The sequence below is a fragment of the Rhinolophus hipposideros genome (assembly GCF_964194185.1).
Source record: "Rhinolophus hipposideros genome assembly, chromosome: 2".
Taxonomy (NCBI): Eukaryota; Metazoa; Chordata; class Mammalia; order Chiroptera; family Rhinolophidae; genus Rhinolophus; species Rhinolophus hipposideros.
This window is the reverse complement of record NC_138048.1, coordinates 73485040-73509438: the sequence shown is the minus strand read 5'-3', so window position 1 is coordinate 73509438 and position 24399 is coordinate 73485040. Positions and strand designations below refer to the sequence as shown.

Below are 24399 nucleotides of genomic sequence, written 5' to 3'. Positions count from 1 at the left end.
AGCTCTCATATAGCTCTCTGCTTTTGCCCAGGATATTTCTGCGGTCCCACCAACAGTTCACAAGTTCTTACGCTCCCTTTAAGTTCCAGCTCAAATGTCATTTCTTATTTTATTAGGTTGGTGCAAAAGTAATTGCGGTTTAAAAGATTAAAAATAATTGCAAAAACCTCAACTACTTTTGCACCACCAAATAAGTCATTCCCAACTTAGTCATTCCCAACTTCGTCTAATCAGAGTGATCGCAGGACCTGTCGCAGGATCGCCAGCAGTCCAGATAAGCTGGTGGCCTGGAGCTCTTGGCAGCCATCTTGCCACCGTATGGCACCTGAGAATGGAGCCAACATGTAGATGAGCAGACAAGAGAGGTGGAGAGAAGCCCAGTCTTGAGGACACCATTGAATTCCTGGATCACACTACGCCACACCTTGCCAATCCCTTGACATTTCATTGTCATGTGCCAAAGTATTTCACCTGCTTGCTTAACTCAATTTGAACTGGTTATTGCTTTTTAAAAATGAATCCTAGAGATCTAAGACTGAATCATTCATGAGACACAACTTCCAAGACATGTACGGGACAGCTGTGGGGACTCTCAGCCATCTTCTTCACCACAGCAGGGGTCCTAGAATGACACAACACTTAAGTCCTATGTCAAGTCTTTTCTGGGTAGAACATTTTGTTAATTAAGTCACATAATTTAGAAGTTCCTTTTATATTATAAACTCAAAAACAGCATTCCCTAATGTTTTAACCAAGGAATTTGGGGAGTCTAACATTTTCACAGCACTTAGTGGATATGCAATTAAAAATCTTGAGATATGATTTTCCACTTCTTAGAATCTAGAATTTTAGAACTGGAGATTTGAAAGGTATAGAATCTGCCCCTCTTGTTTTACAGTCGAAGAAACATTTGCACAGTTTAAAGGGCTTTGCAAAGGTCATGGTGCTAACTGGGTGCTAACTGGGTGGTGAGCACACAATGTGATATATAGATGATATATTACAGAATTACACCTGAAACCTATGTAACTTTACTAACAATTGTCACCCCAATAAACTTTAATTTTTTTAAAAAAGTCATGGTGCTAGCTAATGGTGAAGCCAGAAGGATGGAACCCAGGTCTCCCTACCCCCATTCCAGCGCTGTTGCACTCCACTTCTACCCCGAAGCATAGTACTCGGCACATGGGAAGTGCCCAACTAATGGTGAAGCCGGCGCTCACCTCAGGAGGGGGTCTGAGAACATCAGTTATGAGACTTCTCCAAAAGGACAGGGTGAGTGTTGGAAGAGCCTCCTAGCTGCAGGACCCCTGAGCTTAGTTGGCCTGTATTAGCTCCTTAGCGCTGTTTTGTACAGGAGCTCAGATCTCAAGTAAACTGGTTTCTTGTAAGTCAGAGCTGATTCCTCCAGAGTTGCTGCCAGCAAAAACAAACATCCTGGAAGCGACTGGGATTGAACTGGTGCTGCCCCAAACCCCTATCTTGTATTGCTTCTCTGCAGAGCTAAGAGATCCAAAGAGCTGGATTTCTTGCTCTAAAATAGTAACATCCCGGTCTTTTGGGGAAAAACCACATCATCACCTGGAAGACTTTGGGTGGTCAGATGGAAAACAAGCTGACCGATGAGCTGTCCCATGTTGAAGGACTGAAGGATGTATTGTTTTTAAGCCACCCTGTCCCCTGAGTGATAGGAGATCACAGCCCTCCTGATAAAAAGTCCTGACCCACGAAACTACAGCGTCCACCTCAGGAACCAAAAGCTCAGAACCAGACTAGACTTCTGACTACAATTAGCCCCACTACAAAAGGCTTCCTGCGGGCTTTTGGACCCTCCTCTTCTACTCTATTCCTCATTCTAGGGCTAAAATTATACCAGTACACGTAGGGAGGGACAAAGTGGCCTGCTGCAGACTCAGTCACCAAAAGCACTTGAAGCCCAACCCCAAATCCCTCCTTTTAGTTCAAGGAGTCGCAATGGTAGCTCACAAATGCTCCCCAGTGGCCACAACTGTCCTTCTGTGCCTCTGCCATGCACCTTGCCCCTCCCCCAGGCTCAGGGACCACTTGTGTCCCGTGTGCACCCCTTCCTTGCCGTGCTGCGGTCTCCCTTCCCACCATAGTTGCTGTCCTCATTATCACCCTCCTGCTGTCGGGTTGTCTTGTCCTGACTGCCCTTCTGCCTGGGTCCAGCAGTCACTGCTCTGCCCCTTGGAGCCTCTACTCTCTGGTTTCACCACTTGTCACTGACAGGCTGTTTCATGAAGCACCTCCCTCTCTCACAAGGACGTGCCACCAGGCACCTAGTGGGTTGGACTGGAAGGTGAGGAACGCACGCAACACTATGCCTTCATACCGGTGCCCATCCAGATGTCACCTGGGTGAATTCCTTGCTCATCAGGCACCCCCAGAAGGCTAAAGAGTAGCAATGACCCAGTGAAGTGAGGATCTTAATCTCTGGTCCAGCTTCAGTCCTACTAGCCAATAATTCATCCATCCATCCATCCATTGTTCAATACATATAAATCATTGATCAATATAAATGACGCAGGCCATTCTAAGAACTGAGGACACAGCTTTTTAAAAATGAATCCAGAGATCAATACAAGATAGGTGTAAGACAGACAAGGTCTCCAGGCCCTTAGAAGCCTATTTCCCAGTGAGGGGAAATAGACAATAAACAAATGCACAAACAACATAATTTTGGAGAGTAATAAATGTCCTCGAATAAATTATAGGGCTCAGAGAGCAAGGGAAGGGCGAGGCCAGTGCTTTGGATCAGGGTTAGGGAAGTTGCCTTAGAGGAGGTGACCTTTAAACAGATGCCTGGTGGAGAAGTGTTCAGTCGCACAAAGAGTCTGGGAAATGGCTCCAGGCAGGGGACCGGCAGTCCCAGGGCTGCAGGCAGGAAGGAAAGCTGCCTGTTCAGATTGAGGCATCGTGAGTCAGGGGGAGGCTGGTGTGGGTGAGGTGGGAGAGGCCAACAGGAGCAGAGCTCGAAGGGCTTTCTATGCCAGGTGCAGAGGGGAGGCTTGAAGCAGAGGAGCCATATGGAAAGGCTCTGATGGAAAGGCTCTGATGGAAAGGCCCCTCTGGCTGCTCTGGAGAGTGGACTACAGTAACAAGGTTGTGGCAGAAGAGACGGGTGTGGCATGCGTTAGGTGACAGTGTGCAGATGGGGAAGGGGTAGATTCAGAATGTATTATCAATATAGAGACAACCTGATTGCCTTAGGAGCATATTCTGCCATAGTCTTCTATGCCTTTCCATAGTCTTCTAAACACTTTCCATAGTCTTCTATGCCTTGATTTGTAGTGGCTTCACCACTTAGGTGCAAAAAAACTGAATCGGAGACTGTCCAAACTTAGTTTCCTAAGGCGGCTGTAACAAATTATCTCCAGTTTAATGGGTGAAAACAACAAAAAGGCTGTTCTACACTACAGCTGTGGAGATCGGAAGTCTGAAATGGGTCTAGGGCTGAAATCGAGATGTCAGCAGGGCTGGTTTCTGGAGGCTCCGGGGGAGAATCTGTTTCCTTGCCTTTCCAGCTTCTAGATGCATTCCTCCATCTTCAAGGCCAAGCCTGGCATCATTCCAGCCTCTGCTTCCATCATCACATGTCCTTCTCTGGCTCCCCCGCTTCCCGCTTTCGTTTCCAAGGACCCTGGGGATTACACCGGGCCCACTTAGATAATGCAAGATCATCTCCCCTCCTCCAGATCCTTTTCCACATCTGCACGGACCCTTTTGACACATAAGGCAACCTAGTCACAGGTTCTGGGGATTAGAACATGGACATCTTTGAGGGGGTCATTATTCTGCCTACCACACTCCCCATAGATTTTATTTCCTTGATGCTTTCTTTATTGTCACATGGAACCGTTTCAAAAGCTCTGACATCCTTTCTGTTAGCCATTCATTCCTTTCTTCTTCCCTTCCTTTATTCAACAAACATTTTCGGCACATCTACCATGAGGTAAGCACTCTGCCAGGCATTGTGGGGAGACAACTGTGTATGCAGCCTCTACCCTCAAGGAGTTTACAGTCAGCTTTCCTGAATAGCCTTGTTACTGGTCCAATTAAAGTGAGCTGGCTGGCCTGCGAGGACACTGCAAAGGGTGCAGTCACCACGTTGCCACCTCTGCTGAGTTTCTGCCCTGAGGTCAGTAAAACACCCTCAAAGACGCAGGAAGAAGCATCAGTGGATTCACCCAAAAAGGGGAGAGCTAACAACAAAAAGTGGGGGCCAAGATGTGAAGTTGTGGGTTTTCACAAAGTGTGGGGCTGGCTCTCCCTGCGTGGGCGCTGGTGCTGCAGGGGCCGCTCACACACTCACCAGCGTCCTCATTTCCGACCTCTCGCCCCGCCTCTCCAAGTGCAGCCTTCTGGAAAACACCTGAGCCATTCCTTGGCAACTCTTCCCGAGACGAAACCAGTCTCAGGAAATGCTTGACAAAACACTTGGCTCCCAACGAGTCCTTATCGCTTAGAGATACATACTGAAATATTTACAGATGAAGTGATACACGTCTGGGATTTACTTCTGAATAAAATATGTGAGAGTAAGTGGGTGGGTATAGATGAGACAAGCTAGGCTGTGAGTTAATTGTTGAAGCTGGGTGATGGGAATGCAGTGGTTTGTTATACTATTCTTTTTTTTTTTTCTGCATGTTTAAAATTAAGAAAAATAGTTACGGCGGGGAGAAGGCCCCACATTTCACCTTATGTCCTTGAAACAAACTTAACATTTGGTTATATTTTACTGTTTAATAATTGCCTAGATTTAAAAAAAATAAATGCAGGCATACAAATATTTGACAGAATAGTCCTTTTCTACAGTCACTAGAGTCAGAGCAAGGAAGAGAAAGTACTAGATCTTTCCTGCTGCTCGTCTTGAAACAATAATGGTACTGTTCTTCAGAGAAGAAACCCATAAAACTCTGGAACATTATTCCAGTAATTGGATTTGAAGGTTTAAAGATATCATCTGGGAAAAGATAGTTTAACTGGATTAAGAGATCATGTTGGCTCTCTATGATGGAGGCGATGAAGTGCCTTGACCTGTCTCAGAATTTTCATAACGGAATCCCTTTGGATCATGAAACTGTGGTTTTCAGACTCTGTACAAATCTGAGAAAAACAACCCTGAAATGGATCTAGCATTTTCTTTGGAACACCTTCACCTGCTTTTTCAGCACTCCCATGAGGCGTATTGTGTAGTTGAAAGACCACAAACTTTGGAGCCAAAGAGTTGACTTACTTGCATCTCAGACATCTGCTGTGTGACTTTGGGCAAGTTACATAACCCCACCAGTTATATAACTTCACCGGACCTCGGTTTCCTCATCAATAAAATGGGCCTATTAATGTCTACTTTGCCAGGAGCTGTGAGATTATTAGTAATGTGTGTAAAATGCCTCTCCCACCACAGAAATCAAATTCATGGTAGCTTATTGTACTTATAATTGCATGTTCCTCTTTACCCCACTCCATATCTCCCAATTAGTAAGTGCCTAGAACATAGTAAGAATGCAACAAATATTTGTTGAATAACATTAAACCTTGAGATGGTAGATAGAATTAATGGGAAATATTAAGATTATGCCAGAATTCTCCCCTTTGCAGGTCACTCATCCTAATGAGAGCTTCTCTAGCTAATTGCTCAAGCCAGAAGACAAAGACCTATTTGTGACAACTCCCTCTTCTTCCTTCTCACATCTAATCAATCACCAAATTCTATTTCAGTTCTCACTTATCACTAAAATCTATTCACTTCCCTCAAATTCTACTGCTAGCAGCTTAGTTCAAAACTATCTTCTTTTTCATCTGGTCTGTAGCAAAGTTAGGTCTCCTCACATTTGTTCTTACTCGTCTATAATCCTTTCTTTTCACTGTAGCCAGACATATTGTTTTCTTTTTTGTTAATTACAGAAAAATTTAAACGGTCACAAAAATAAAATGGTCACAAAAAATAAAAGCTTCCATGTACCCATCATGCAGCTTCAACAATGATCAACGATTGGCCAATTTTGTTTCATGTATACCCCACCCACTTTCTCCAATATTCTTGGATTATTTGAAGCAAATTCCAGGAGTTGTAGCTTTTAATGGGGCTCTTTTCATGCATTCAGAATAAAATTCTAAATCCTTACATGACTTGCTATGGATCACAATTGGCTGTTCCCCATCCCAGACCCAGACAAACCAGTCCTCACACAGTTCCTCCAAAATTTTATGTTGTCTCCTTATGGTCCTGAGGCCTTCAGGCTGGGCTGTTTCCAGTGTCCAGAAAGCCCATCCTTTCTCCTTGCTCCTCTTTCACCCTCCTTGCTCAGCTTCAGCTGCTCCTGCTTCTGCTATCAGTCTGCACACCACTGCCCACGAGACCCCTAACAGACGGCTCTCTCAGTACCCTGTGCTTCTCCTGCAACTCTACACATGTAATTGTGGAAGTAGTTCACGCAACGATGTCTCCCCTGTTAAAAATAAACTCTGTGGGCTAAGACTGGGTCTTATTCCCTCAGGAGGCATCCTGCAACAGTTCAATACCTTCCTTGTAGGAGGCACTTAACAAATATTTGTTGAATGAGGCCCCCACGAAAGGTAAACACAAAAGCCACATCCATTTCATGTTATAAATTGCTAATAGACTAGTGTCCTAAACCTTTTGTAACCACAAGAATAATGCTCAGACCTTTAATTCTAAGTGTGGTTTCTTATAGTCAATATGACTTTTTTAAAAGACTATGAGCTGAATTATGCTAGACACTGAGGATTCAAAGATGAATAATAAATGATCCTTCCTCCAAGAGCTGAGTCTAATGGAAAAGACAGTCATTTAATTATTTGAAATTGGTAATTTCTCATGTGTTATATATAGATGCCAGAATATTTAATTAGCCAGAGAATCTATAAAGTGTCAGACAACTAAGGATAAACAGGAGTTAACTGTAAAAACAACAGCTAACATTTAGTAGGTCCTTCTTTGGGCCAGGTTTGATACAAAGCATATTTCCATGTGATTTCATTTAATGCTTATGACACCCTTTGAAATATGCCTTATTATACCCATTTTGCAGATTAAAAGGGGGAAAAAAACACCAAGGCATTAAAAACTTAGATAACTCTAAGTCACCCTGGATTTGAAACTGGAGTCTACCCTAAACTTTATGCTGAAGCTGACAAGTACTGCTGACAATCTCTGAGTACTACTGCAGGAGAAAATAAAACAAAGGACACTTTGCAATTCATCAGTGCTTTCCACTGGGAGTCCTGGTTTCAGAGCTCTGTGTGCACACTTTCATAGCAAAACAACAGCTGTTGAAAATCTGTTACTGATAAGGCCATGTTTCTATGAGCCCAAAGCACTAACCACTGAATTTGGACTTTGTACCAAATCTTTCCTATAAAGAGAAATTAGCTAGAAACCCTCAAGCTGTGAAGCCACTGCCTGCTGTGAGCTTAGCCTATCTTCTCTGCCAGATGGAAAGCTCTGCATTGTTTTCTTCATTGCACAGTATATCTTGTCTGCTTACCTCCTGCACGTGGGTACCGAGCAAGAGATATTTTATATTTTAAAAGGGAGAAATTATTAGGGTATTGCATGTGTGGACCTTGAAGCATGAAAAGAGTTTTTGTATTAATTATGCACATCTGAGAATTTGTTTTTTACTTTTTATTAAGGAAAACTTCAATCATATACAAAAGTAGACTGACTAACATAATAATCCCCCAAATAACCATCACCCTGCTTCAACAATGATTAACTCATAGCCAATATGTTTCATTTACATTGCCTTTGACTTTTCCCCCTTTTGTTTTATTTTGAAGCACATATGTTTGGGAATATTTTGAATGTTATGTTCTGTTGGTAAAATGTAGAATGTATGAAATCAATAGACCAAATAAACATGACTTGGTCAGCAAGTTATTTGGGAAAACAGTTGCAAGAAAGAGGAATAGGCTGTGCAGTGTTGTTTTTTTTTAAACTTAAAATTTATAGGGGTGACAATGGTCAACAAAACTTACATAGGTTTCATGTGTATAATTCTGTATTACATCATCTATAAATCCCATTGTGTGTTCACCGCCCAGAGTCAGTTCTCCTTCCATCACCATATATTTGACCCTCTTCACCCTCTTCTACCATCTCCTTCCCCCCTAGGTTGTGCAGTTTTGATCACAGAAAAGACGGAGGACTGGCACAGATTATTGGGGGCATTTGCACAGGTGACAATAACACCATGAATGGAAAGTTTTGGTTACAGACAAGGAATGTGGTGGGTCTATCTGTCACGTGTCTTGAGCATACCATCTCTGTATTTTGTCCCCACACCCACCCCAGTAGGTTTACCAGCAATGTATTTAAGTCATTTGTTTGAAGATCCATATTGTCTCCCACCAATACCTCATCCCATCTTGCCTAAGCCATTGCTGCATTAAAAAAACAAAAACAAAAACCCTAGAGGAGCACTGTGTGCAATCGAAATATGTTAGCCACATGTGTAATTTTATGTTTTCTAGTAGACACATTGTAAAACGTAAGAAGAAAAAAAATGAAATTAATGTTAGTACTATATGTTCTTTAACCTAACATATCTAAAATGGTAGCATTCTAATATGTTATCAATATAAAAATGATCATCAAGATATTTTGTATTAAGCCTTTCAAATGCAGTATTTTACAGTTTCAGCATATCTCAATTTGGGCTAGCCACATTTTAAGTGCTTAGTAGCTATATGTGACTAGTGGCTACTGTATTGGGCAGAGCAGGCCTAGAGACCCCAGGATAGGGAAGTCAACAGGTACTTTGCAATTTACTTGAAAATAATGCTACTAGAGATTTCTGGTAAAAGTTAAAATACAATGTAGAAATACCGGGCTTCTCCAGGAAATCTACTGAAATGAACAAGAGAAACAACCATAAAAAGATTAGACAAGTCCATCTACAAACAAGGAAATAACTGCAAACTCCAAAACCCAAGCTATGAAGAAATGTGCATCTCTTCAGATCTCGAGCAAGGTTATACCAAGTGGAAAGGATGTTAGCCATTCCTGAGAGGTTCTTTACTTACAACAGTATGGTCAAGTTCAGCAGCTCTGATGACTGAAATCCTGCTTCTGTTATTTACACACTGTGTAGCTTGGGCGAGCTATTTCATCTCCCTTTGCCTCCGGTTCCTCGTCTTTAAAATGGGGGTCATAAACTCTAGGCTGGTAATAAGGATTAAAGGAAGGAATACACGTCAAACACTGAGAACCCATGTTCACATAGCCCATGTTAACCATTCCATAAACGTTAACCATGTAAAACAAAAACAAAACAAACCCAACAGCAACTGAATTGAGGCCAGACAGATGAATGTGAGAACTGAGCAAAGTGGGGCTGATGCTAAAACAGAATTCATAAGACCTTTTTTGTCTTCTCTGGGGTCTGTGTTCTATCTTAATGAACTTGCCTGGGAGTGGGAAGGAGAAGAGAGAGGAAACCAAAACTGGTTTTGCAGGTGCTTCCCAGAGCCCATTACACAAAGTGAAACACACAATCACTAGACAAAACACCTGTTATGTACGAATTAGCACAGTTGCCCGCAACGACAGCCTGCTTGGGCAACCCCCGCACCTGCAGGGAAATTATCCCACTGAGAAAAAGAACAACATAGGTAACCTGGAAAGAGCATTCTGAGGCAGCGTCCTCATTTTGAAGTTGTAAACTACACCAGTTTATTCCACTGACCCTCTCCAAATTGTTTTTGAACAAAAGGCAGACCCAGATACATATAACTGTTCACATATAGAGCTGAGCCAAATACAGAAAGAATGCAACGTAAGCCATCCAAGAACCTATGATTCATTGCAAAAGAGTTTCAGGAGGAGACATGACAGGACAGAGAGGAAGATGAAGTAAAACGGCATCAACCAGGAAAGACATGAAATGTAACATCGAAACCGTTTTGGAAATAAAAATCACAATAGAGGCAGAAAGAAGTATAGATGTGTCTGGGGGAAAAAAAAATCAATGACTTGGAAGATGAGCTTGAGAAAATATAGAAGCAGATGGAAAGAAAAGACAAGACAATGATTAGAGATGGTAGATATGAGGAGAGATAACCCAGTGGTACCCATCAACCCTTCTTGGAAATTACTTGCAAAATCTAGACAATCAAAAGACAGTCCAAAGTAAAGAATTCAAGAATGGGAAAGACATTGCCTTAATTGACAGTTGGTGAGCAAAGAATCCATTTAAATATCAAACTAAGGTAAACAATAGCAAGAATGATCACTACAGAGCAGAATGTGTGGCAGGTTTGACAATGTCAATGTAAACAACCAATCAGATGGTCTAGGAGGGAAAGCTGGGCATCTGGGCCCAGAGGCATGAGCTGTGGGGCCTTGGTGGAGCAGCCATCAAGGTATGGTTTGGGCACTGGTCCTGTCTACAGAAGCACACCTGGCTGTTTGGTCTGCCCAGGGAGTCTGTGATCTTCCCTTTAAAACAAAAAGAATTTTTTTTTTTTTGCTTAAATTAGCGACAATGGAGTCTGTTGTCATTAAGACTCTGACTGATTAATCATTCAAATAAAATTTAAGGAAGACAATACATGTGGTCAAAGTGGTGTGTTTGAGAGGAAACTGATGCTCATACACTGTTGGTAGGAATGTTGTTCCCATCTTTTAAAAGGGCAATTTGGCAGATATATTGAAACATGAATTTCTGTGACCCAGAAATTGTTCTTCTAGGAATTTAGCTTACATATTTAAACATACTTTAATTCACTCAACAAATATTTACTGACCACTGTGCTAGGTGCTAGAGATATTGCAATGAGCAAAACAAACAAAAAATTTCTACTCTCAAAAAAATAAATCTTTACTCTTCTTCGGGTGAAAGGACAGACAGAAAACAGACAGTAATGAAGGTAAACATTTAAAAGGTACAGTGTGTTGGAAGGTGAAAAGTGCTAAGAGAAAAGGAAAAAGCAAGGATGGGGACCAGGAGGTGTCAGGCACTTTGTAATTTCAGTGCTCAGGGAAGACTCTTTGTGAGTAAAGACCTGAAAGAGGTGGAGCATTAAGTCATGTGGTATTTGGAATAAGAGATTTCCAAAACAAGGAAAAAAGGAAAAGAAAAAGAAAAAGAAAAAAAGAGACAGCAAGTGCCAAGGTCCTGAGGCAGAAACCTACTGGCACATGAAAACAACAGCAAAGAAGCTAGTGTGGTAGGACCAGAGAGTGAAATATGGAAGGAGATGGTTCAGAGAGGTAACAGCAATGGGGGCAGACAAGTGGTGCGTGTGGCTTTATAGGCCAGATTTTTACTCTGAATGAGAGGGAAGCCACTGGAAAGTTTTGAGCAGAGAAGGATAATTGACATTTTAACATGACTATTCCAGCTGCTGCATTGCAGATGCGTTGACTCAGGACAAGGGCAAATACAGGGAACCATTCAGGAAGCTGTTCCAATAATCCAGTCAAAAGATGGATGATGGCTTGGACCAGGGGTGGGAAGTAGTGGAGTGGGAAGTGGTCAGCTTATGAGAATGGACAAAACTGTAGGGATAAAGATGTCTAAGGCAATCTCATTTGTAGTTGAGAGAAACTAGAAATCACCTAAATGTGCATTAACAGAATGCAGGTCAAATAAATTATGTTACTTTTTTTTTAACTTAAAAATTTCTGTAGTGATTGAAAGCATGTATTATTTTTTAAATTAAAAATCTAAGCAAATATTAATTTTTAATGCTATTCAATTTTAGCATAGAGGGATATGTTGAAGTTGCAAGAAAAGGATGTTTCTTGAACATTAAAACATCTTGTTTGTTTAAAAATACAAACCTGTAAGTATTGAAATTATAGTTTCTTATTTTAAAAAGTCACACAGAAATATGCATCTGGACCTGTTAAACTATTATGTCACTAGTTTAGTAATTCATGACTAATCACTACAAAGCATGTGCTTCTTTTCTTTGTAAAAATTTTTGTAGAGTAAATATAGTCTAGGAAATGAGGACACAAGAGGCTTTGTGAATTGTGGTTTTTAGTGAAACTTTAAGATTGACTTTGCTGTTACCAATCATCCCAGATTTGAATATGCAAAAAAAGATTGTCTAAGGGGAAGTGGACATGTCATTCTGAATCTACATATTGGTCAAATATCCATTTGGTGGAGGTCAAAAACTGTTAGATGAACATTATCTCAGTGCCTGACCGCATGCCAGGCACTGCGGGTTGTGTTTTTATGACAACTTCTAATTTTAACGTAATCTAGTTGCACAAAATTTACCCAAGGTCATTAGCTGAAAATATGGAAGAGCTGAAACTCTTACTCGTATTATCTCATGCCAAAACCCACCCTCTTTCTGCTATGACACTTTGCATTAGGTAGAGTTGGCTAGATTGCATTGTGAGGCTTTTCTTTGGAAAGAATAGTGTATCTATTAGAATTGCATTCAATTGCTTGTAACAAACCCTGACCAAGGATGCTTTAAACAAGTAAGGGGATGATTTTTCTCATGTAATAAGACGTCTGCAGCTAAGCAGTTTGAGTACTTGCGGCTCCTTTCCTCTTTAGTGGTGCCCTGTGGTCATAAAATGGCTGATAAAATGGCTGCTCCCTCGCCAACCTCACAACTTCACAGTCACCAGGCAACAGGAGAAGGCGCGGCGGCGTCTGCATCCCGGAAGCGAAAACCTTCTCAGGACCCTCCTGCATCTCACTGGCCAGAATTGCGTCATGTGACCGCCCTGCAAAGACTTCTGGGAAGGTGAGAACATCAGTGCGGCGCATTGCCTCCCTGAGCACAATCTGAGTTCTCTTAGAAAAGAAGAAAGGGGAGTGGATATTGAAGAGGCAGTAAGCAGTGTCTGTCCCACCCAGAATACCTGACACATCAAGGATGTTAGGGGAGGAACAGCTGCCTCCGAAGTGCTACTGGGATTGTAGGGGCTCTGGGCACCACTGTTGATGAGTTTTGCTTCAAGAGAGGCAGGGAAATGTAGTCTTTGTTCAAAGCTGCCCTGGGCTGAGCTACAGTTCTATTGAATTGCATTCTGTTCTGTTATGAAAGGAGAGAATGGGTATTGGGGAACAAGCAGGGGCTCTGCCACAGTCGCTCTACCAGCCCCGGGGACAGCGTCCCCCTTGGGACGGAGTCTGATGTGCACAGCCCTGGGCTCCGTAATCTCTAGACAGGAGGGGTCTGAGGGCAGTTCCTGACACGCGCCTCGCGAACGGGGAGAGCAGTGGGCTGTGGAGGACACCTGGGGATGCTAGGAGCATTCGATGACAAATTCAGCCTCCTGGATTGGCCTGGAAAGAGGCACGAAGAGAGCAGGCTGGCTCCGCAGAGACATCTCCTCCTGGCCCTGTCACCAGCAAGGCACCTCACCTTTCTGGTCCTCGGTTTCCTCTTCTGTACAGGCGAGAAAACCTTTGCTGCCTTGTAGAGTTGGTGTGAGCCTGCGTTGAAGCGATGCACGTCCAGCCCCTGTTTTGTGCTGGACGCTGCATAGATGGCGGCTGTTCGTTTTGATAGAAACACGATCTGAACCCTGCACCCCCTGCTCTAACTCAGCTCTTGTATCCTCTCCTTCTCAGCTGTATTCACTCATCACTGCGCTGTCAGGGAGCATGCGCACCTCGGGAAGCCTGTAGTCCTGCAGGCCTCAGCGCACCTCTGGCCTGCTCCAGGAATTCCTCTTTGACCTCCCCACGTTGGGTCAAGCCCTTCCTCAGTTGCCCTAGCAGCCCATGCTTAATTCTGTCCCGGTGCTTATTGCACCCTCGGGTGGGCCTTTACTAAGTTCCCGTCAAGGTCAGTGCAGGCTCGCTGGGAGACTAAGGAAGGCCCAGGCCACTCCTGTTCTTCAACGCTCTGCATGAAGAGGAGGGGCAAATTGGGCCCTATTTAAAACGTTTAAATGGCGAGTCCTAGGTGCTGAACAAATACCTGTTGGATATCAAGTTAGCACTGTTGGCCGAAAAAAAAAAATGCAACGTAAGTGTGCTGTTTGCAGATTTTTATCTGAAAATCTGAATTCATAGTGCACGACAGGCGGAGGCTTAGTGGCACGCACATTTCAAGTTCTGTCACTTTGTGTGTCCCAACCTAGAGACAACTGCCAATGACCTCCTTAACCACATTGCTGGGGTGACGGCAGCTCCTGGGGCTGCGGCTAGAGCTTCGAGGCCTGGCACGTGGAAGGGAGTCTCCCCGAGCGCCGAGCGCCTCCCACGCCTGTCACTCCGTCCCTCACCTTGGCGGTTTCAGTGGCGGTTTCGTCGGTTTTCGCTGCCCCGCCAGCAGGCGGCGCCCTCCGGCCGATCTTCCGCCGGGTCGCGACGGGGCGTGCGCGCTCCAAGGGGCCCCCCGCCGGCGCCGGCACTTCCTGGTCGGAGCTGGCACGGCGGCGGCCGCGGTCGCGACGGGGTCTCGGGGGCCTGGTTCGCCGCCCCCGCCCCTTCTCCCCGGAGCGCGCGGGGCGGGGCGGGCGCCCTGGCTCCTGCCCCTCCCTCGGCGGTCACCTGGGGCCGAGTGCGGCAGGTTCCCGTGCGGCCACTTCGTCGCTGGTCCGGTGGGGCGCCCAGCGTGGGGGACGCGGAGCGCGAGCCGGAGCTGCCGCGCCCCGGGTGAGTGCGGGGAGCGGACGCCCGTGGCCTCTCCGTCCCGGGTCCCGGTGCTCAACGGCACCCGCCCGGCTCGCCGCTTCCCTGATGGGCGTTCTGCGCGTCGGGGGAGAGGAATTTCCCTTGCAGGGAGTCAGAGGTTGGGGTTTCTCTACTGCTTAAGGGGTCCTGGTGTGTCTGTGTGGTTGGTGGTGGGCGGGGGGGGGGGGCGGCGTGACCGAAAGCCCGAGCTTGACGGGCGCCCGAGCCAGAGCTCTTCGTGTTGGTGGGTTTTGCGTAGCCTTCGCGCCTGGGGCGCCCGTGGGCCGCGCCCGTGGGCCTGGGGCCCCGGGGGGGTCGCAGGTGGGATCTCGTGCTCTGGGTCGGGCGTACACTCACCCCCAGACGCTCGCACCTTCTGTGTCCAGGGATGATGGCTCTTCAACATGGTAAGAACAGGTGATGTTTTCGAAATAGGTATATGTAATATTTCCTCTCCTTTCTGGCCCATAGAGCTGAGTGTGTACACACACGTGTATTCGTTGGGGTCGGACTTTGCGCCCTCTCCCCTGGCCTTGGGACGTGGGGGACTGCGCCCTCGCGCTCGCGGGGCTGTGGGATTAAGCCCCAGGGCCTTTGCAGAGCTGTTTGTTTTTGGAAACCGTGGCGCCCCGCTTGGTTCCTCTAGGCTGCTTGGACCCGCCTAGGCTAGTTCGGAATTCTCTCCCAATAACCTGGGACCGCCCTCTGGAACTCGTGGGCTGAAGCGCTTTTTCTCACCTGGGCTGGTGGCCTTGGAAGGTGGCAGCAGGACACGCCCCCCGCATTCCGGAGGCGCCCGCGGAGGATGGGCCTGCGGGGGGAAAGTCCAGCTGGGAGGAAAGGCGGTCGCTTCGCCCCACCCTATGCAAATGCCGTGGGTGAGGCGCTTGAGGGGGTCCCTCAGGCCCCACAGGTAAATGCACACGTCACGACTGCAAAGGGCGTCAATGAGTGGCTCTCAGAATTACTAATTCCTTTAAGTGAAATCGTTTTGCCTGTGCTTTTGAGATTTTTTTTGGACTTAGTTTATTATAAAAATGACTAATTTGTATCCGGGGTGCCAAAAAAAAAAAAATGTATACACATGACTTGTATTCATCTTTTGTTCCCGGTATATGTTATTACAATTTTAATACACTTTTTTTCTTAAAAGATGTATACATTTTTTGGGCACCCTCTGTATATATCAGAATAGAATTATTGAGAATTGCCAGTGGGAGCCAGCCTAACTGCTTTGGGAATCACCGGGACTGGGAATCTGTGGCTTAAAAACTGTTTAAGAGGCATGAGAGGACAATGCAATGTGTGAGCCTCGGTTGGATCCTGATATGATGAAAAAAGTTTTCTAAACATTGAACCAATAGAGGAAATTTGTGCTGGTTATTTGATAGCATTAAGGATATTAGTTTTATTTATTTTAGGTAATGGTACCTCGATTACACTTTTTCAAAAAAATCCTTATCTTTTAGAAATACATACTGAAATTGAAATATAGGTTGAGGATTTGCTTCGAAATAATCCGGTTTTGGGGAACACTGCTAGTGGAGAAGTGAGGGCGAACTAGGTGAAAGAAGATTGGTCATGAGTTGTTAGTAATAGTTGAAGCTGGATGAAGAGTATGGGATATGAAATTCCTCACACTATTGTCTCTACTTTTGTGTGTTTGGCATTTTCTTTTAAAAGTACCACCGCCATGTGAAGCTTTTTTGTAAAAGGTGGGTTTGGAAGGCACTGCTAGTGATTCTAGTTTCAAGGCCTTCCACAGACCCTCACTCTTTTTAAATTGAGTGTATAGCCTGCCTCTCCAGACTCAGAAAATCTGCTTTCTCTCCACCCTGGCGTGTCTCTTTATTTTGCTCAGAGAGCAGAGGGTGTTTGCTGAGTGTGACAGAGCTGAGAGGATCAAGTTGATGCAGGTGGATGCTGGGTCAGCTTTTTTTTATACAAAGGGCATTACCAAGCCTGGGGGTTGAGTTTTCTCCAAATGGACAGGTTGTGTAACCTGTGTTAGCAATTTTTCTGAGCTGCCCAAATCCTTTCCATGTTATGCTCATGAAAAAACAGAGCTCAGAGTAGTGAACACATCCATATATACGTAGGATTCGTGTACATTTCTGGAAGCATTGTATACATCAATAAAAAGTATACATGATAAAACAAATCACAAGGTGAGTGGAGATCTACTTATTACCTGAAAGAGATTTTATCTGTGTGCGTTGTCTTTTTTATGTCTGTACCTTGTTTGCTTCAGGCATCATGACATGTACATATTTAGCAAAGAACTGACTCCTAAAATATTCTGTGCTATTCTTTTCCTTTCCAAGAACCCTGCTCTGAAGAAGAGAGACGTGGGGAGTAATAGCTATACTGTATGCATTCTACTTGCTCACCTCCGTCCCCCACATTTATCATACAATTCCTTCTGATTCTGTCATGCTTGCTTAGTAATTTGGAAGAGTGATGATTATTGGAGGGAGCTATTAAAGTTTAGCAGAGGGAGGAGGGGGAGGTATGCTCCTGAAAGATAAAGCCATATTTCTTAGTAGCTTCGGGGGAACTATTTTAATGCCTCTTTGCTTGTAAGAGGAAACAAGCCAAGTGAACGTTGTCTGTGACAGTTGAAAGTTGAAGTCTCTCAGCCTAGACCTTGCCTAGTGCACATTTGCTAGTGTAAAAGAAAGTTGTAAAGGTGTTTGAAGGATTCATTGGAGGAAACACCAAAAAGCACATGCCAGTTTTCTCTCAATGTAGGGCAAAATGAGAGAACCAATGAAAGTTCCTGTACAGTTGGAAAATACCACAGTGAATTCATGATGATACTTAAGTGAAATTGTTTGGCTTGTCTGTCAGTGTCCTTTGTGTGAATAAAAGAAATATGCACCTGTTCACCTGTTAAGTGACATTTTTTTTCTGCCTCAGTTCTCTAAAACAAGAGCATGGAGACAGAAAAGAAACTTTCCTGGCCCTTAAGTGACCAGACAGTGACCTAACCATATTTACTCGCCTCTGTGTGAGGATGGTGGAATTGGACTCTGGAGAGTAGGTGGCGAATAGCCATTTTAAGGAATTACCACAAATGTGACACCATCTCTTCCCTCCGTCATTTTATTTAAGGGTATGAACACATAGAAAAGCAAATTACTTTTCGTTGACCTAGAAATGAGAGGAAAGGGTGTTGGTGAGCAAGTCGGTAGCTCTTCTAATTTGTAAGTGCTCTGCTTTCATCCGTATCACTTCATCCCATCCTGTGAGCTGGAGCAGTGGAGCTGAAGGATTGTTTTAGTTTTTAACAGATGGGAACATTGAAATCTAAAGAAAATAGGTAAGACTTGTCAAGTCATTTCTTTAGAGACATGGGGAAGGAAATTTAACATTTGTTGAACATTCATAGTAGTCTTCACACACACGTTTCTAATTCTCACAAGTTGGGTATTGTCAGCCCAATTTTGCAGATGGAGTTGTAGCTAAGAATGGCTAATACGTAGTTCACTTGAAGTTTTGCAGCTAGTGAAAGTAGAGCCAGGATTTAAATCGAAATCTGTTGGACCTTCGAGTTGACGTAGTCCTAGCCTCTGTGCTGTTGCACGCACCTTCAGCAGACAGCAGAGCTGCACACCCAAGAGTTGGTTGGTTAGTCTAGGCAAGCTAGCTTTCTACCACTCTCACCTGCACTGGTTACAAACCCGGGACGTGGGCCACCTTCAACCAACAGATATGTTTTATCAGGCCGGCCCAGAGTTAAAAGGAAAACTGATCCAACGTTGAAAATTGGGAGATTTCAAATATTCACCCCCAAGAATTCCTGAAGGCAGTACTGGAGCCCGGCCTTTTCAGAGAAGGCCGCAGTGCAGTGCCCTGGTCTCTCCCACTCCGTCAGTGTCGTCTACCCTTGAGGCTGTAGACTGTAGCTCTTACACTGTCGTTCCTCTTGCACTCAGAGGTCTTTCTATTCAAAAATGGGATAATGAAAGAGAGGTTGAGAGACTCTAGTTCCAAGAAAAAATGGAAAAGGGCATATTCCTTTGAGGGAATGAAGAGTTCTGTGTTTACTCTGCAGCACTTCCATGTCAGAAAAATATGAGTACAAGGTATTTTTCTAACACCCTGTTAGCTTTACTCATTTACATAGAACTTTAGAGTTTACTACTTCTGCAATACAACACAAATGGAGGACATGTGTGGGCCAGCCGCAGCAGAGAAGAGGAATGCCTCCAAAATCGCAACCCACTCACTGAGAAGATGGGTCTTGTGCACCTTGGGAGTTCCCTGGGTGTCCCGTGGGGATGGGGCACGAAGAAGCCCTCTTTCTTGAAGCAGCCTGAGATGGGGGTCCAAATGGATCCTGAGCGTGTGCATTGGGTCTCTGTAGCTGCTCTGAGGGTTCCCAGGACTTGTGAAGGTACTTGTCACGCTCCCTTCTCTGTCCACCCCTCTCTGTCTGTTCCTGCGTACTGTACAGGCATAGCCCTGCCTGAGAGCTCTGTGGGAATAAGGACTGAGGGCCTGTATTCTAGCCTTGGAGAGCCTTCTGTGATGCAGCTGCCAGGATGGCCTAATTTCCTCATCTTGAAAGGGGGTGCAGAAAGGGAAGAGGAGATACCGCAAATAGAACCTTGTGGAATGGTTTTGAGGAAGTGTCATTAGAACTGGCAGTCTAGGGATATACATGATGATGAAGAAAGAAACTGACTTCTGCCCTTCAAGGTTCTTTCAACTGTTCTAATAATTACGTCTACATGAGACAGATTATCAAGAGAAAATAAGCACATTTAATTATACACATACATATGGGAACCCCACCTCCATGAAAGAGTCAGAGACCAACATACATGAGAGGTTTCTTGGGAGCCCACAGGCTCTTGATTGACTTCTGCTCAAAATAATTCCCATGCCCAAGTAGCACATCTTGGGGAGTCTGGTTCTGAACCCCTTCACCCTACCCCAGTGTGATAAGAAAAACAGAACAACGGACGTCTGTAAATGCAACACCTTGTTTGGTTGAAAGAAATCAGCTTAGGGACGGGTGTTTTGTATATTCGAAGCCATTGGTTGATTGAATCCTTTCAAGGAGAACTCTGGGATTCAGGTCTGTGGGTGCCTGTTCCCTCAGGTAGGTGATTACTAACTCCCTGGTCAAATAGGCAGGTGGCAAGGGAAATTGGGCTGATTGTTTATCTGCCCGAGCAAACAGAGGTGAGGGAGCCATCCTGAGTGCACCCCCAGCCAGATGGCTGGATTGCTTCTGGTTCTCCCACCACCTACCTATGTAACCTTGATTATTTTTTTTCACCACTCTGCCTGAGTTTTCCCCCATGGAAAGTGGTAAGTACTAATGAATAACACCTACTGTGTAGAGTTGAGGATTAAATGGCACTTCAGTGCCTGGCATGGAATAAGGCTTTGCTATGGGTTAGCTATTACTGTTGTTAGAGCGCTGCTTCCTTCACTTTTGCCTTTATTGGGGGGGTTCCCCCTAACACTCCCCAAAAAAAACTTTAGAAGGAAGGCTACAGGGTAGAAATGCTTTCCAGCTCTGACCTCCCTATTTTTGGAGTGAGCCATGGGCTGCCGAACTGAGCTGCCTCGAGGCTTTAGGGAAATGTTCTCTGTGACAAACGCTCACAGGGAGTTTGGAGCAGCTGCAGTTTGGACTGATGAAGAGAACTGGGCTGGAGCCCAGGGCTTTGAACCCAGAGCTTTGGCTCTGTTGTTTGGGGATTAAAATCCATACTGACTTTGGAACAGAGGTTGAACCCCCTGGCCTTCTGTGTGGCCACTTCCCAACTGTGGAAGAGTAGACTGGTGTCAGCGTGGAATAGGGGCAGACGCAGGGGCACACAGCCCGTGGAGTCCTGCTGTCAGCTGAGGATCAGCATACCTCAGGAATGTCGTGAAGGCCTAATGAAAATGTTATGAAATCCTGACACAAGCACAGGGAAGTATTGTGTTCTACTTGCCCTTTAGTGATGAAATCATAGAATAGGTCCACCGGCAGCTTTACAGATGCTGATAACTAATATTTACGTGGTATTTTAAAGATAGTTTTAAAAAGGGCTGTTTAATTTGATCTTCGACCAATGGTGCAGGTTTATTTGTCTGCATTTGTGTCTACCGCCTTTGCTGCCTGTCAGAAGTACAAATTCAGGCCAGAAATGAGCTCAGGGATGGGGACCTAGGAATGGGCTATTCATTTTACTGGTCAGAGAAGCCATCCGAGTTTGTATTCCTTATGCCCCCTAAGGAGTCAGGGGGAGCTGTGACACCCTGGGGAGGGAAAGAGTGAGAGGTGAGGTGTTCCCAGGAAGCTGAAAGCATCCATTGTGTCCGGGGAGGCTGAATGGGGGGGGCAGCCAGTCCCCCCTGAGCAGCCAAGGCAGAGCTCACCCGTTAGCAGCTCCTGCCCAGACCCATTCATGGAAATGCCAGCCGGGAATCGGGAATTGGGGGAGGAGGGGCTGTGGTCTATTGGACTCCTTCCTCCTCTGCCCTGGGACCAGACCTTACTAAACCCGTTGCTTTTCTCCTCCTATTTCTCCTCCCCCGACCCCAGCCAGGTATTCCAGTGAGATATCAACAGCCCCCTGCCCTTACCCCATCTCCCAGCTACCATGTTTCCCCGAAAATAAGACTTTGACGGACCTTCAGCTCTAATGCGTCTTTTGGAGCAAAAGTCAATATAAGACCAGGTCTTATATTAAAATAAGTATATAACAATGTAATATAGTATATAACAATGTAATGTACTATAATATTATATATAATATAATACCAGGTATAATATAATACCGGGTCTTATATTAATTTTTTTTATATTAAGTTTTGCTCCAAAAGATGCATTAGAGCTGATGGTCTGGCGAGGTCTTACTTCCCGGGAAACACGGTATTAGGCCCCCAAGTCCTGCTCCCTTCTAACCAGCCCTAGAACAGGTTTCTCTCCACTGCCTCTACTGTTTTCGTTGATGTCTGTGTCTCTGTTGCCCCCTAATCCTCATAGGCTCCTTCCCTCTTTTCAATTTATTTTATTCTGGAAAGTTGAAGGAGGAAAAAATCATCTGTGACCCCAGGATACAGAGATATTAACATTTTGGCATATTTCCTTCTACTTTTGTTTTGCTTTTTTTATAAATTTAATAAATTTTTGCATTTTATGAACATTTAATTCATTTCATGTCAGCACTTTCACAAAGTTGTCATACTGTGATTAAAATTTACATTGTGTTTTTCCATGTCTTTACAAATACCATTTGTAATAATTGCATGCTATTTCAACCTATTTTAGCTTTTCTCTTAATATTAGGGAACTAAGTGGTTGCTATTTTTTTGATGTTGTAAATCGTTCTAAGTTGAATATACATAAACCTTTGATTCTGTGATACAATATATTTGGTCTTCGTCCCGGGTTCCTGGTACAGAGCTGGTGTGAGAGGAGAGTCTTTGGTTATTCATAATAAGACTCTTTCAACCTTATCTGAGTTTATGTTAATGGGGTGGATCGGGGCTGGTTGCCAGGGGAACCAACGAGCTGATAGGAGGGTTGGAGCTTGCAGTCCCACCCCGTGACCGCCAGGGTGGGGAGAGGGGCTGAAGATGGATTCAGTCACCAATGGCCGATGATTTAATCAACCATGCCTGTCTACCGAAGCCTGTGTGAATACCTAAGCAGTGGAGTTTGGAGAGCTTCCAGGTTGGTGAGCACAGCAAGGTGCTGCCAAGGCGGTGTGCCCTTCCCCATACCTCGCCCATGCATTACTTCCGTTTGGCTGTTCCCGACTTGTGGTCTTTGTAATAAATCAGTAATAGTAAATGTCACCAAAAGCTCCCCAAAAGAATATTAGAAAGTGGAGAGACTTTAATCATGCGAACAGTTTGCAAAGTGGGGAGATGCAGCCTCTGGCAGAAACCAAAGATGTGCTCTGCTGTGACAAAGGGAAGGCCACCTTTTATAGAGGAGGTTCCCACTCAGGTCCCCAGCTAGGTTTTATGTAAATGAGGTATCCAAATTTGTAAGGCTCTGATTGGTCTGAATCACGCAGTCCTGATTGGTCAACATTGTGCGTCCTGTTTGGTTGGTATGGAGCAGTTCTGATTGGATGGGGCAGGTATCAGTCCATAGGTCAAAAGACAGGACCAGGAGCTCACTCCCTTATGATAGTTGAGGAGGCCTGTCTAAATGAGCAGGGCATAGTGTGGGAAGCCCAGAGTTAAATCTGAGGTTTCTCCTGGGACATAAGAAGCCCCTGTCAGCAGCTGGCCGCCTGACTCATTATTTACAAAATTTGGGCCCTCATTAGACCGTGGGGAGTCCATGTCAGCAGATAAATTTTTTCTCGGGGTCCACATCAGTGAAGTGTTTCCCTGAGTTCTGCGAGCCATTAAAGCAAATTATTGAACCTAAGGAGTGGGGGGTCGTGGGAATTCCTGATTTATAGCCACTTGGTAGAAGTACAGCTGATAGCCTGGGACTTGGGACGGGCATCTTTTGGGACTGAGTCCTCAGTCTGTGGGGTCTGTTCTAACTCGGGGTAGTTTGTGTTAGAATTGCTTGGTGTAGAAAAGCCCACGCATTTGGTGTTAGAAGTGTTGTGAGTAGGGACAGTGATTCTACCTTTTGATTCCATTTCACATTATTTGGGACAGATTCCAATGAATAATTACTGAACCAAAGGTTTTGAATCCTAAAAATTTTTCTTTTCATTTTGGAAAACCTGGTAAACAAAGGAATGTAGAAAGGAAATTCACACCCACATTCTCACTAATCAGAGGTATTCACCGTGAATAGCCTGGCGCTCTCTCTCCGGGATGTGTGCCATCTACTGCCTGGCTTTTCCTGTGGGCCAGTAGCACACGCATCACCTGGGAGCTTGTTAGAAATGCAGAACTAGGCCCGTCCCAGACGTCCTGAATCAGAATCCATCTTTGAACAAGATCTGCATTCAACTTTGAGAAGTATTGGTCTACAAGGCCATGACCTTACCAATCTGCTTACCAGGCAGGTGGCCTGGCATTAATTACCTCTGATCTGTGTAGATACATACATTTTTTTCTTCTTTACCTGATATTGGGATAATAAATTTTCTCCTCATTTCCCTTAAAGTTCTTCTGACTGGTAGAATAATTCAAACGACATACAGCAGATGAACAGGAGAAAATCAAGTTTTAATACATTATTACAGGGACTTCACTTAAGGGTGAATATTCCAAAGACAGTAAGGCAAAATGAGGTATATACGCATATGTCCTTCAGAACTTAGGAGGTGGAAGTAAGGCGATTCACAGGGAGACGGAGTTATTGTCTAGTAAACAAATGTATATCCATTGGGTCATCTTGAAACAGTGGGACAGGAGAGAGCACTTGGATCAAATGGGCCTTGCTAGGTTTCTCCATGTCAGTCACCCCTAGTTCATATTAAAGTGTAGTCGTTTTATGACGGTAGCTTCCTTCTTGAAGCAAGTCCTTTGTCTGAATTCTTTTAGGCAGTGAGGGGAAAAGTCATAGGTTCTTCCTGAGCCCTTTGGGCTTTGGTTGTTTTCAGGTAATTTTCATGCCAGAGTGGCACATTTTGGGGGTGACTCTTCTGCACCACTGGTTTTCAACCTCCCATCTCCTATTCAGTAAGACTGAGGACGAGAGCACATCCCCTCAGGAACCCTGATTCAGGGATCAGCAGAATCTCTGGGAGGCAGGGGGATTTCCATCATGTCCCCCTGTGAGAAGCCCTGATGTATATACAGCTTTATCTTGCTTCTGTCATTT

The 24399-nt window shown here is 44.7% G+C and overlaps 1 protein-coding gene across 2 annotated transcripts in view; it reads left to right on the top strand.

Annotated features, from left to right (window-relative positions):
* The first annotated feature begins 14350 nt into the window (after positions 1-14350).
* Positions 14351-24399, top strand: part of GPR160 (G protein-coupled receptor 160) — a 32970-nt gene continuing 22921 nt past the window's right edge. The window contains exon 1 of one of the 2 annotated variants that reach the window (XM_081070241.1): positions 14351-14627. The gene's annotated coding sequence lies outside the window, so the exon portion shown is untranslated. Of the gene's footprint in view, positions 14764-24399 lie in introns of both variants that reach the window. The other variant, XR_013994737.1, reaches the window with a different exon arrangement.